Source organism: Arachis ipaensis, chromosome B02 (genome assembly GCF_000816755.2).
Source record: "Arachis ipaensis cultivar K30076 chromosome B02, Araip1.1, whole genome shotgun sequence".
Taxonomy (NCBI): Eukaryota; Viridiplantae; Streptophyta; class Magnoliopsida; order Fabales; family Fabaceae; genus Arachis; species Arachis ipaensis.
The window spans coordinates 55,601,657-55,613,195 of NC_029786.2; positions in this window are offsets into that span (position 1 = coordinate 55,601,657).

The following is an 11,539-nucleotide window of genomic DNA, read 5'->3' on the forward strand; positions in this document are numbered from 1 at the left end:
ATGTCTACTTTCCAACGCAATTGGAAGCACGCCAATTGGACTCCGTAGTGGATTTTGAATTTCCATTCCGAGTGCAGAGAGGTCAGAATTCAACAGCATCAGCAATCCTTTTTCAGCCCGAATCAGATTTTTGCTCAGCTCCCTCAATTTCAGCCAGAAAATACCTGAAATNATATACTAAAAACTTAACTAAAACATCCTAAAAACTACATGAAATTAACCCCAAAAAGCGTATAAAATATCCGCTCATCAGACGACCCAGTGCACTTGCTGGTACTGCTGCTGTTGTACGAAATAGTGTAGATTTTACGCACACGCGCACCAAGTTTTTGGCGCCATTGCCGGGGATTGTTGAGTTTGGACAAACTGCCGGATTGTTTTGCTCCTTAGATCAGGTAAGTTTATTTTACATTAATTTAATTGAGTCTTTTATTTTTATTCTCTTCTTCTCAATTTTTGAAAACCATTGAAAACCTTTTCAAAAATATTTTTCTTTTTCCTATTTAATCTTTGATATTTTTTAAGCCTCTTTGTTTATGTTCTTGGTTTGAGTCTTCGAGTCTTTTATTTTTATTTTCTTCTTCTTCAAATTTTCGAAAATTTCAAAAAGTTTTTCACAAATATTTTTTTCTTTTCTTTGTTTAATCCTTGCATTTTTTGAATGTGTCTATTTTCTTGGTAATTTGTCATTCCTTTTGAGTTTTTCTTTCTAAAAACTTTTTTAAAAAAATATTTTCCTTTTGGCATTAATCTTAATCTTTCTATTTAAATCTTTTTGTTTATGTTGTTAGTTATTTTTCGTTTTCTTCAAATCTTTCTTTCTAAAAAATTTTCAAAAAATAATTTTTCTTTGGTTTAATCTTGTATCAAGTCTTTAAGTTTGATCTTTCCTTTTTATTTTTCTTGCAATTTTCGAAAGTTTTGTCTTGGTTTTCTAAAAATTTTAAGTTTAGTGTTCTTTTTTATGTTCTTCAGTTCTTTGAGTCTTTAAATTTTTGTTCTTCATGTTCTTGTGAGTCTTCAAGGTGTTCTTGAGTCTTACATGTGTTTTGATCTTAAAATTTTTAAGTTTGGTGTCCCTTGGTGTTTCCCTCCAAATTTTCGAAAATTAGGGACTCTAGATCTAAAAATTTTAAGTCTTGTGTCTTTTTTGTGTTTTTCTCTTTCATCAATAAACTCAAAAAAAATCAAAAAATATCTTTTCTAACTAATTTTAACCATAAATTTTCGAAAATTTTTCAAAAAGATTTCAGATTTTGATTTTAAAATTTTATCTTATCTTATCTTAGTTGTCAAGTTTTCAAAAATCAAAATTTTTAAAATTAAAAATCATATCTTTTTCAAAAAAATCTTATCCTTTTTAAAAATCTTATCTTTTTCAAATCTTATCATATCTTTTTCAAAATTTAAAAATCTTATCTTATCTTTTTTAAAATTCAAATTTTTAAATCATATCTTTTTCAAAATCAAATCTCAAAATTCTTATCTTACTTCTTATCTTATTTTTAAAATTTAAATATTTTCTTATCTAATCTTTTATTTTCATTCTTTTATTTTATTTTTATCTTTTCTTAATTAATATCTTATCTTTTCTCTCTTATTTTTCAAAACCACCTAACTAACTTTTTCCTCTCTCAATTTTCGAAAATCACTTATATTCTTCTCTGTCTTCTCTTTTTCAAAACCGCCTAACTAACTCTTCTCTTTCTTAATTTTCGAAAAAATCTCCCTTCTTCTCTCTCTTATTTTTCAAAACCACCTAACTAACTCTCTTCTTCTATTAATTTTCGAAAATCCTCTCCTCTTTTTTCTATCTTCTTTTTCAAAACTAGCTAACTAACTCTTTTCTCTCTTAATTTTTGAAAATTTCTCTCTCTTCTCTCCCTTCTATTTTTCAAAATTTAACATTTAAATTTTAAATTCTTTTTAAATTAATAACCTAATTTTCAAAAATTAATTAAATAATTAAATAAAAATAAAAATATTTTAATTTTAATTACTTTTTCAATATATACTTCTTTTCTTTTCATCTCTATTCATTCAACTATAATTGACTCTTTGCCTACAATTCTTTATCTTCTTTCCTTTCTTCTTCACATCTCACTTGGAGCTTCTTGCCAATTGGCACAGAAAGCTTTCTTGTGATTTTCTTTCTTATTTACTCTTTTCAATGTACTTTTTTCTTTACTTATTTTATTTATTTTTATTTTTATTTTTTATCTTCTTCTTCTTTCTCTTATTCTGACTTTAAGGAGGAGCTTCTTGCCAATTGGCATAAAGAACTTTCTTCCTTTCTATCTTTTTCTTGGCTTCTTGTTTATGACTAGGAAGAGGGATAAATAACCCCTCTTAACTCCTGATCCTGAACCTGAGAAGACTCTGAGGAGGCATTTACAACTAGCTAAAGCACAACACTTCGAAAGAGACCTGTCAGAAAGTTTTGAACAAGAACAAGGAGACATGGCCGAATCACAAGAGGAGCCTAGAAAGGTCCTTGGTGACTTCACCATGCCTACCTCTGATTTTTATGGCAGAAGCATTGCTGTACCTGCCATTGGAGCTAACAATTTTGAGCTTAAGCCTCAGTTAGTCTCTCTTCTGCAGTAGAACTACAAATTCCATGGACTTCCAATGGAAGATCCACATCAGTTCTTAGCAGAATTTTTGCAGATCTGTGATACTGTAAAGACTAATGGAGTTAATCCTGAAGTCTACAAGCTGATGCTTTTTCCCTTTGCTTTAAGAGACAGAGCTAAGTTTTGGTTGGATGCCCAACCAAGAGAGAGTCTTGACTCTCGGAAAAAGCTAGTAAATACTTTTCTGGCCAAGTTCTTTCCTCCTCAAAGGATGAGCAAGATTAGAGTGGAAGTTCAAACCTTCAGACAAAGAGAAGGTGAATCCCTCTATGAAGTTTGGGAAAGATACAAGCAACTGATCAGGAGATGTCCTCCTGACATGCTCTCAGAGTGGCCCCTCATAGGCGTGTTCTATGACAGCCTATCTGAGATATCCAAGATTTCCTTGGATAGCTCTGCAGGTGGATCTCTCCACTTGAAGAAAATGCCTGTAGAAGTTAGAGAACTCATTGAGATGGCTACAAATAACTAATTCATGTACACCTCTGAGAGAAATCCTATAAATTATGGAACCTCTTAGAAGAAAGGAGTTCATGAAGTTGAGACTCTGAATGCCATCTTGGCCCAGAATAAGATCTTGACCCAACAGGTCAACATGATCCCTCAACATCTCACTGGGATGCAAACTGCAGCTGGCAGTGCTCGTTTCTCTTGAAGAAAAAGCTTATGATCCTTATCAACCCACCATGGAGGAGGTGAATTACATAGGAGAAGCCTATGGAAACACTTACAACCCTTCATGGAAGAATCGTCCTAACCTCTCATGGAATGATCAATAGAAACCTCAGCAAGGTTTCAATCAAGGTGGTAGAAACCAGAATAGGATCAACAACAGACCACCATTCCAATCTTCTCAAGGGAATATAGAGACTTCTAAGCAGAGTCTTTCTGATTTAGCCATTCTAGTCTCCAGCCTCACTAAGACCACCCACAGTTTCATTAATGAAATAAGGTCCTCCATTAGAAACTTGGAGGTACAGGTTAGTCAACTAAGCAAGAGGATCCCTGAGATCCCTCCAGACACACTTTCTAGTAATACTGAGGTCAATCCTAGAGAAGGGTGCAAGGCCATAACCATGGAGGTTGAGGCCAAATTGGAGAAGAATGGGAAGGCATTGAACGCCAATGAAGAAGCCTTCACTGGGCGTTCAACACCCACCAGCCCAGGGAAGCTGGCGTTGAACGCCAGCAAGGATATCCCTGCTGGGTGTTCAACGCCCAGAATGCTAGAGGGATTGGCGTTTAACGCCAGTCAAAGCACACCCATTGAGTGCCTGAATCCCACTCAAGAACCCTCTAGCCCAGAACCAAAGGAAACCACAAAGACAATTGAGGTTCCTTTGAATGCACTTCTGCAGTGCATAGGTTCTGATGACTACTCATCCTCAATTGAGGATGAAGACACTAGGGAAGAGCAAGTTGCTCGATTTCTAGGAGCTCTAATGAAGCTAAATGCCAAACTATTTGGTACAAAGCCTCTAGAGGAAGAACCTCCACTACTTACCAAAGAACTCCATGCTTTGGTTCAGCAAGAGCTACCTCAGAAGCTTCCAAATCCTGGACGCTTTCTAATTCCTTGCATCATAGGCACTATGACCTTTGAAAAGGCTCTATGTGACCTAGGTTCAAGCATTAACCTCATGCCACTCTTTGTAATGGAGAAGATGTGCATCATTGAGGTAAAATCTACAAATATCTCATTAGAGATGGCAGACAAGACAATGAAGAAGCCATATGGCTTAGTAGAGGATGTCTTGGTGAAAATTGAAAACCACTACATCCCCTGCAAACTTCATTGTCTTGGACATAGGAAAGGATGAGGATGACTGTGTCATCCTTGGAAGACCTTTCCTAGCCACAGCTAATGCTATCATTGATGTGGCTAAGGGAAAACTAACGCTAAAGTTAGGGGAGGACCACGTCTTATTTAAGATGTCTCACCCCAATTCTCCTTCTAAAAGAGAGATAACTGTGCAACACTTAGTGTGCCAACCCTCTCTTTCTGTGCAGAGCTCTGCAGAGCCCCCAGACATCAATTCTAAGTTTGGTGTTGGGCAGCCCTCAACAAGATCTAAGCACAAAGGTACTAAGAAGAAAGTACCTAAAGGTTGGAAGGACAAGAAAGTCCTAACTAAAGGCCTCTCACCTAGCATGAGAGTTGTCTTCACTAAGAAGCCAGCCCTACCACATACAGTGAGCCGTGTCCTATCTCTAGAGCATGTAGAGCTCATTCATGAGAGGGCAGGAAGAAAATTCACTATCAGGGGCAAAAATCTGAGCCCTTACTCACCGCCTTAAGGAGCTGAAGGTCAAGCTAGTGACTTTAAAAGAGCGCTTGTTGGGAGGCAACCCAACTTTACTCAACCATTTATTTTCTTTTTGTTTTTCCTTTCAGTTGATAGAGTCATGATCATGTGCATCAGTCAAGATACAGATTTCATAGCAGTGAAAACAGAACACTCCTAGTGGAGTGTTAAAGTTGAACACCAGTAAGGAAGCCCTCCTAGGCATTCAACACCCCAAGAAGGGAGCATTGCTGGCATTGCATGCCATCCAGGGAGCAGCCCTTGGGCGTTCAAACGCCAATGCAGAGAAGCCGGGAATCTGGAATTTCCTAGCCTCTCAGGACCAAAAGGTTCCACAGAAGCTCCACCTACCCCACCTTCTTCTTTTCCAGTGATCATATTTGCTCGAGGACAAGCAAAACTCTTAAGTTTGGTGTTGCAAAAGCTTTGCTTTGTGACTTTTACCACTCTTAAGTATAGAAGAAGAGGATGGAGCAAACTAGAGAGCATGCACATGAACTTGTGCAGCCGCCTCAACAAAGACAAAGGAGTGACATAGAAGAGATCAAGCACTACATAGGATCCTCAAAGAGGAGCACTGGCCACCATCATTCAGATGGATTCATTCTCTTTTACTCCTTTTTTGTTATTTTTCTATTTTCTATCTGTTTATCTGTTTCCTTGTCCTAGTTGCATGATCATCTGCATTGATGTTTTAAAAAGTTGTAAAATATTTCATATATCTCTCACCTTGCTTAAATGAAAAAAAATTTGAAAAGAACTGAGAGATGCATGAATTTCAAGTTTAAAATAAGATTAGTTTAATTATGTTGATGTGGTGTCATTTGCTATTGTTTTCTGAATGAATGAAATAAACAGTGCATATTTGAAGTTGAAATTTATGAATGTTGGCTCTTGAAAGAAAAGGAAAAAGGAAAAGTGTTATTGATAATCTGAAAAATCTGAAAATTGATTCTTGAAGTAAGAAAAAGCAGCAAAAAGCAAAAGAAAAAGCATGTTGTAAACGAAAAAAAAAATTATTATGCATGCGAAAAAAGAAAAAAATGGCGAAAAGAAAAAAATAAAAAGCAGAAAAATCCGTTACTGCCCAAAAATGTAGGAAAAGGAGGGCAGACTGAAAAAGCCAGTAACCCTTTAAACCAAAAGGCAAGGGTAGGACCCAAGGCTTTGAGCATCAATGGATAGGAGGGCCCAAAGGAATAAATTCCTGGCCTAAGCGGCTAAACCGAGCTGTCCCTAACCATGTGCTTGTGGCATAAAAGTGTCAAGTAAAAAGCTTGAGACTGAGCGGTTAAAGTCGTGGTCCAAAGCAAAAGAATGTGCTTAAGAACTCTGGACACCTCTATCTGGGGACTCTAGCAAAGCTGAGTAATAGTCTGAAAAGGTTCACCCAGTTAAAGTGTATGTGGCATGGATGTATCCGGTGGTAATACTGGAAAACAGAGTGCTTAGGGTCACGGCCAAGACTCAAAAAGTTGTGTTCAAGAATCAAAATAAGCTTAACAAGGAGAGTCAATAATATAATCTAGATTCTAAGTTCCTAAGGATGCCAACATCTCTGAGTTTCAATGGATAGTGAGATGCCAAAACTATTCAGAAGCAAAAAGCTACCAAGACCCGTTCATCTGATTTTAACTAAGCTTCATTTGAAACTTAGAAATTTATTGTATCTTAATTTTCTCTTCCATCCTACTGTGTTTTTAGTTGCTTTGGGACAAGCAATGGTTTAAGTTTGGTGTTGTGATGAGAGGATATTTTATACGCTTTTTGACATCACTTTCATATAGTTTTTAGTAGTTTTTGTTTAGCTTTTATTAAATTTTTATAGGTTTTAGTGTTAAAATCACATTTTTGGATTCTACTATGAGTTTTTGTATTTTTAGGCAATTTCAGGTATTTTCTGGCTGAAATTGAGGAGTTGGAGTAGAAGTCTGATTCAAAAAGAGAGAAAGTACTGCAGATGCTGTCCGGATCTGACCTGCCTGCATTTGGAAGAGCTTTTCTAGAGCTACAGAAGTCCAAATGGATCTGACTTCTAGATCTTTCCAGCAATATATAATAGTCCATACTTTGCTTCAGATTAGAAGGCCCAAAACTGGCGTCTAATGTCAACTTCCTGCCCCCTTCCAGTGTCCAGCGCCGAAAGAGTAGAGCCTAACATCCAAAGGCCCAGAGAGGACCCCCTAGCTGGCATTCCACATCCCAGAGACCTCATAGCACGTGGATCTCATTAAGGTTCAGCCCAAATACTCATCAAGTGGGCCTCAGAAGTGGATTTTAGCACTAAATAGACTGTTTTACCCTTATTAGTCATTTGTTTAGTTTTTAAGGGATTAGATTCATGTTATTCGAACAACTTATGATCCTTTTTCACACTCTCCAATTCAGGAGAGCATATTTTTGTTTTACACTTTATTTTATTTTCAGTATGAGTTTCTAAACATCCTAGGTTGAGCGGAGGAGTCCTGCTAAGTCCTATGAATTAATTAAAGTACTATTTCTTCTTTTTCGATCCGTGCCTGATCTATCTCTAAGATGTTAAAAAATTAATCTTCTACACAAGTTTGTTTCATAAATTTAACAAACCTAGTTCCCATAACAAATTAATTTTATCACATGAGTTTCATTAACACAAACATTTCATTAAAATTTTCAATCTAAAACAAAAATCATTATACATCATGGGTCAACTTCACATTCTATCCATATTTCTTTATAAAAACCTAACCCTAACCCTAAATTTCCAAATTGAGAAACTCTAACCTTAAACCCCTTGCGTCAGCCACACCCTCACCCCTGTTTCACCCCCTTTTAGCGTAACACGCCCACCCCACGCAAAGAAGAGAGTATCGCACAAGGAGAGGGAGCTGCGCCAGTCGTCGCGGTCGCACCGCTGCCGCTATGCTCCATGTCGTTGTCGCTGCCGTTCACAAAGAGGAGAGAGACGTTGAGACAGAGAGCACTGCCAAAGGGAGAGGGTCCACCATCATTGTCGATTCGTGCTCACCAGAGGAAGTCGTTGCCACAGACGATTGTCCCGCTGTGACGCGTGCGAGAGGAGGGAAGTTGTGTGTTGTTGTTGTCGCCTCAAGCTGCCAAGCGGTCGCCGTTTCTGCTCGGGGTTGTCGTCGTTTTGTCACTGCTAAAGGAGAAGACGCGTCCGAGAGAGAGAGAGAACTAGGGGAACTGATGCGCAAAGGAGGCTAATCGGAAGACTACCAATATCATTGAATATTCCATTTAAGGGTGGAAAAAGGCCAGGCGGCCTGCCAGGGGCCTGTAGCCTGGCCTGTGTTTGACCTGACCTGTTATAAAATAGGCACAAGTTCAGACTTTTACAAAAGCCTTATTATGTTAATAGGCCAGGCCCAGGCTCACTAATTAGCCTTATTGGCTTCTCAGGCCTGCCGGACCTGTTAATACATAATTACATATATAAATAATTTTTTTATTATTAATAAATTATGAGGATATTTTAAATTTATTATATTTAATTATAAATAGTGGATTCAATTAGGACACTTTAAACCTTAAGGATCAAAACAGAATTACGCCCAAACATAGAGGACCAATTTAGTACTTTACCCTATTAAATATAAATATGTTTATTAAAAAATAATTTATTTAAAATAATATTTTTATTTTTGTAAAAAAAAATTATCAGGCCTTTTAGCAAGCTTCAGGCCAGGCTAGGCTGAATAACAGGCTAGGCTTAGTACTTTAAGAAAAAGCCAAGGCCAGACTCAGGCCAATTGACTACATGACAGGCCAGGCCTGCTAAGAGCAAAGCCTGGCCTGGCCTGACCTGTTTCCACCCCTAATTCCATTCAACTATATACATATAGTCATAGTAGCTAGAATCTCGATTTAATTATTAAAATCTTCCGATATTACAATTTTAAATTAGTCAATCGATTTTATGAAATTTTTACTAGGGGTAACGATTTTACGATTTAAATCTTGTTAAAATTTTACGTTTTACGTACTTAATTTGGTTTTTCAATTTTACGTAAAATCTCAATTTTTTTTACCTTGCGTATAGCACACTAAAATATTTAAACACCTCAAAATAGATGTCACGTACATTGGACAGAATGGACCTTAGTTTTATGGTGAATATCAACCATATTGGTGCTAAGTTAATGTAAGCCTTTTTTTCTTTTTACCCTAAATCTTTTTATATACCTCATGAAAATTTTATTTCTCCGTTTACTCTATTATTTTTTTACATTGTATGCAGCTCAACATAAGCTCACGTCCAACAATTGTCAATCCGAAACCACGGGCTAAATACCAAAAAAAATATGACAACAATATTAAAAATTATTTAATATTAGCACTTTTTGCAACTATTGGGAGTTTACTGAGCGAGATTCAGGTGATTTTTATATAGCATGATACATAAGTTCAGTAGGTGATGAAAGAATCTTCCTTTAACATTGTTGAATTTTTCATATTATAAACCAAATAAATTCTTAACTAATACGTAAGAAATGCAAAAGTATTTCAAAAAAAAATAATTTGTTCTGATAAGTTAATTAAGTAAATTATAGAAAGCTTATAAGAATTTATTGTATTAATTCACACTGCTAACAAGTTAAGATGATTTAGATTATCTTTGATACAAGAATTATTAGATATTATTGCATTAAACTTTTTTACAACTAAACTTGATTCAGATTCAATACTTAAAAATTAAAACTAAGAATTTTAGATATTTTTAACATACACTTTTTTAAGTCTAAGAATGATTCAGATTGAGTCAGACACAAGTCTCAAAAATTTACATATATTATTTTTATAAGCATTATGAAGATTTAAGAAAGATCCAAACTAAATCAAAACACTAACCTAATAATTTTAGATAGTTTTTTTTTTTACAATCTTTTCAGGTCTAAAAATTACTAATAAATCAATTTAAAAGATGTCAGTATTGTGTTTAAATTAAAAACACTTTATAGTTTTTGACGTTCTAGTTCTAGAATATAATAAAATATTGAAACTATCTGATATTTATAATTGAATCTAATGTAAAATAAACTTAAAGTATAAACTAAATACATTTTAAATACTCGTTTGAGGTAGAAGAGAGAACTTTACAAAGAAAAAAGAAAGAATATAAGAAAACAAATATGAGAAGTTTTATAGCAATTCAACACTCTGCTATTTCTTAATGTTCCATACTTCCATGCTTGCTTTGTTTACATTTTGTCAAAATGATGTTGAAAATCATTCTTCCTTCATTACAGGTTGAATTTTTAATATAGGTACCTTTTATTTTATAAAAATAGTAGACCTATTTTACACTTGTGACAATAAAGTGAGAAAGTTATTTTTTAAATATTTTAGGATTTAACATTTTTAGAGCCAAAAGTATCCATTTGAATTGGGTGCATTTCTAAAGGGATGTTGTATCTAGTGCTTAGTTTTTGAGATTTATGAACTAAACTATCATTGCTTCTTAGGTGGGCACAATATTTAGATTTATCTTTTAGAAAACAGTTAATAGTCAAAATCGTCTCTAAAAGATACATCGATCTCTATTTTCGTCCTCGAAAGAATAAAATAATCAAATTCGTCCCCGAAAGATAATAGATCTGGTCGCATAGCCCTTTCGTCATCTCTTCCGTTAATCCTTCCGTCATCTTCTTCTATGGTAAAATTTTCTATGAGACATTCTATCAAACATCTTATATGCATCATGCTTAACCCATCAGACCTTATCCTATGGTGAAATCCCAAAGCTTCAGGCAGAGAAGAATTTCTTGCATATTCTTTAAGCGTGGTGTGGTAAAGTATATCGAGCTTATCGTGGTCGTCGACAGTATCAAAGGCATATGAGGCTTCGGAGATGCTATCAAGGCTGCAGAACAAGTGCTAGTGGTATAAGCCGTTCTTGAGGACAAGGGAAAGGAATTAGCGGAGCTCAGTGAGAGAGTTGCAGATCTCTAGGAGAACTGAAGAAACTGCCTAGCCACCTGCGATGGGAAGAGTAAGCATTTAAATAGATGGCGCAGAGTGCAGCACAGTATCCGGCGATGAAATCTTGAGCGCTGTGGTGATGAAAGTCAGCGGGACGGAGCTGTAGTAGTTATGGAATTTCAAGGAAGAACGATATCTATGGTTATCCAAGCAAGAGTTGGTGGCTATAGAGTTTCAAGTGTTGATGAAGAGAATCACCAAGAAAGAAGATGGCTAATGGGTGGGGTTTCTAAAGTTGGTGGGTCGGATTTAGGCCTTTGTTGGAATAGCCTACGAAAAAAACGACGTCGTTTTATGTGTTAAAATGTAACTTAACGTGCCACGTCATTTTCTGTTAACGTCAAAAGTAAGAAAAATAACGGAAGAATAAACATGATTAGATCCGTTATCTTTCGAGGACGAATTTGATTAATTTATTTTTTCGGAGATGAAAATGAAAATCTAGCGAGGTATCTTTTAGGAATTATTTTGATTATTCACTCTCTAGAAAATTATTAATTGGTTTTCTAGTTTTTTTTTCCTTTTAAATTATCAAAAAATAATGTATAAATTAAAATTAATTTTGTATAAAATTAATTTTAAAGGGAAAATTTGGTTTTAAAGGTTAAAAACCTA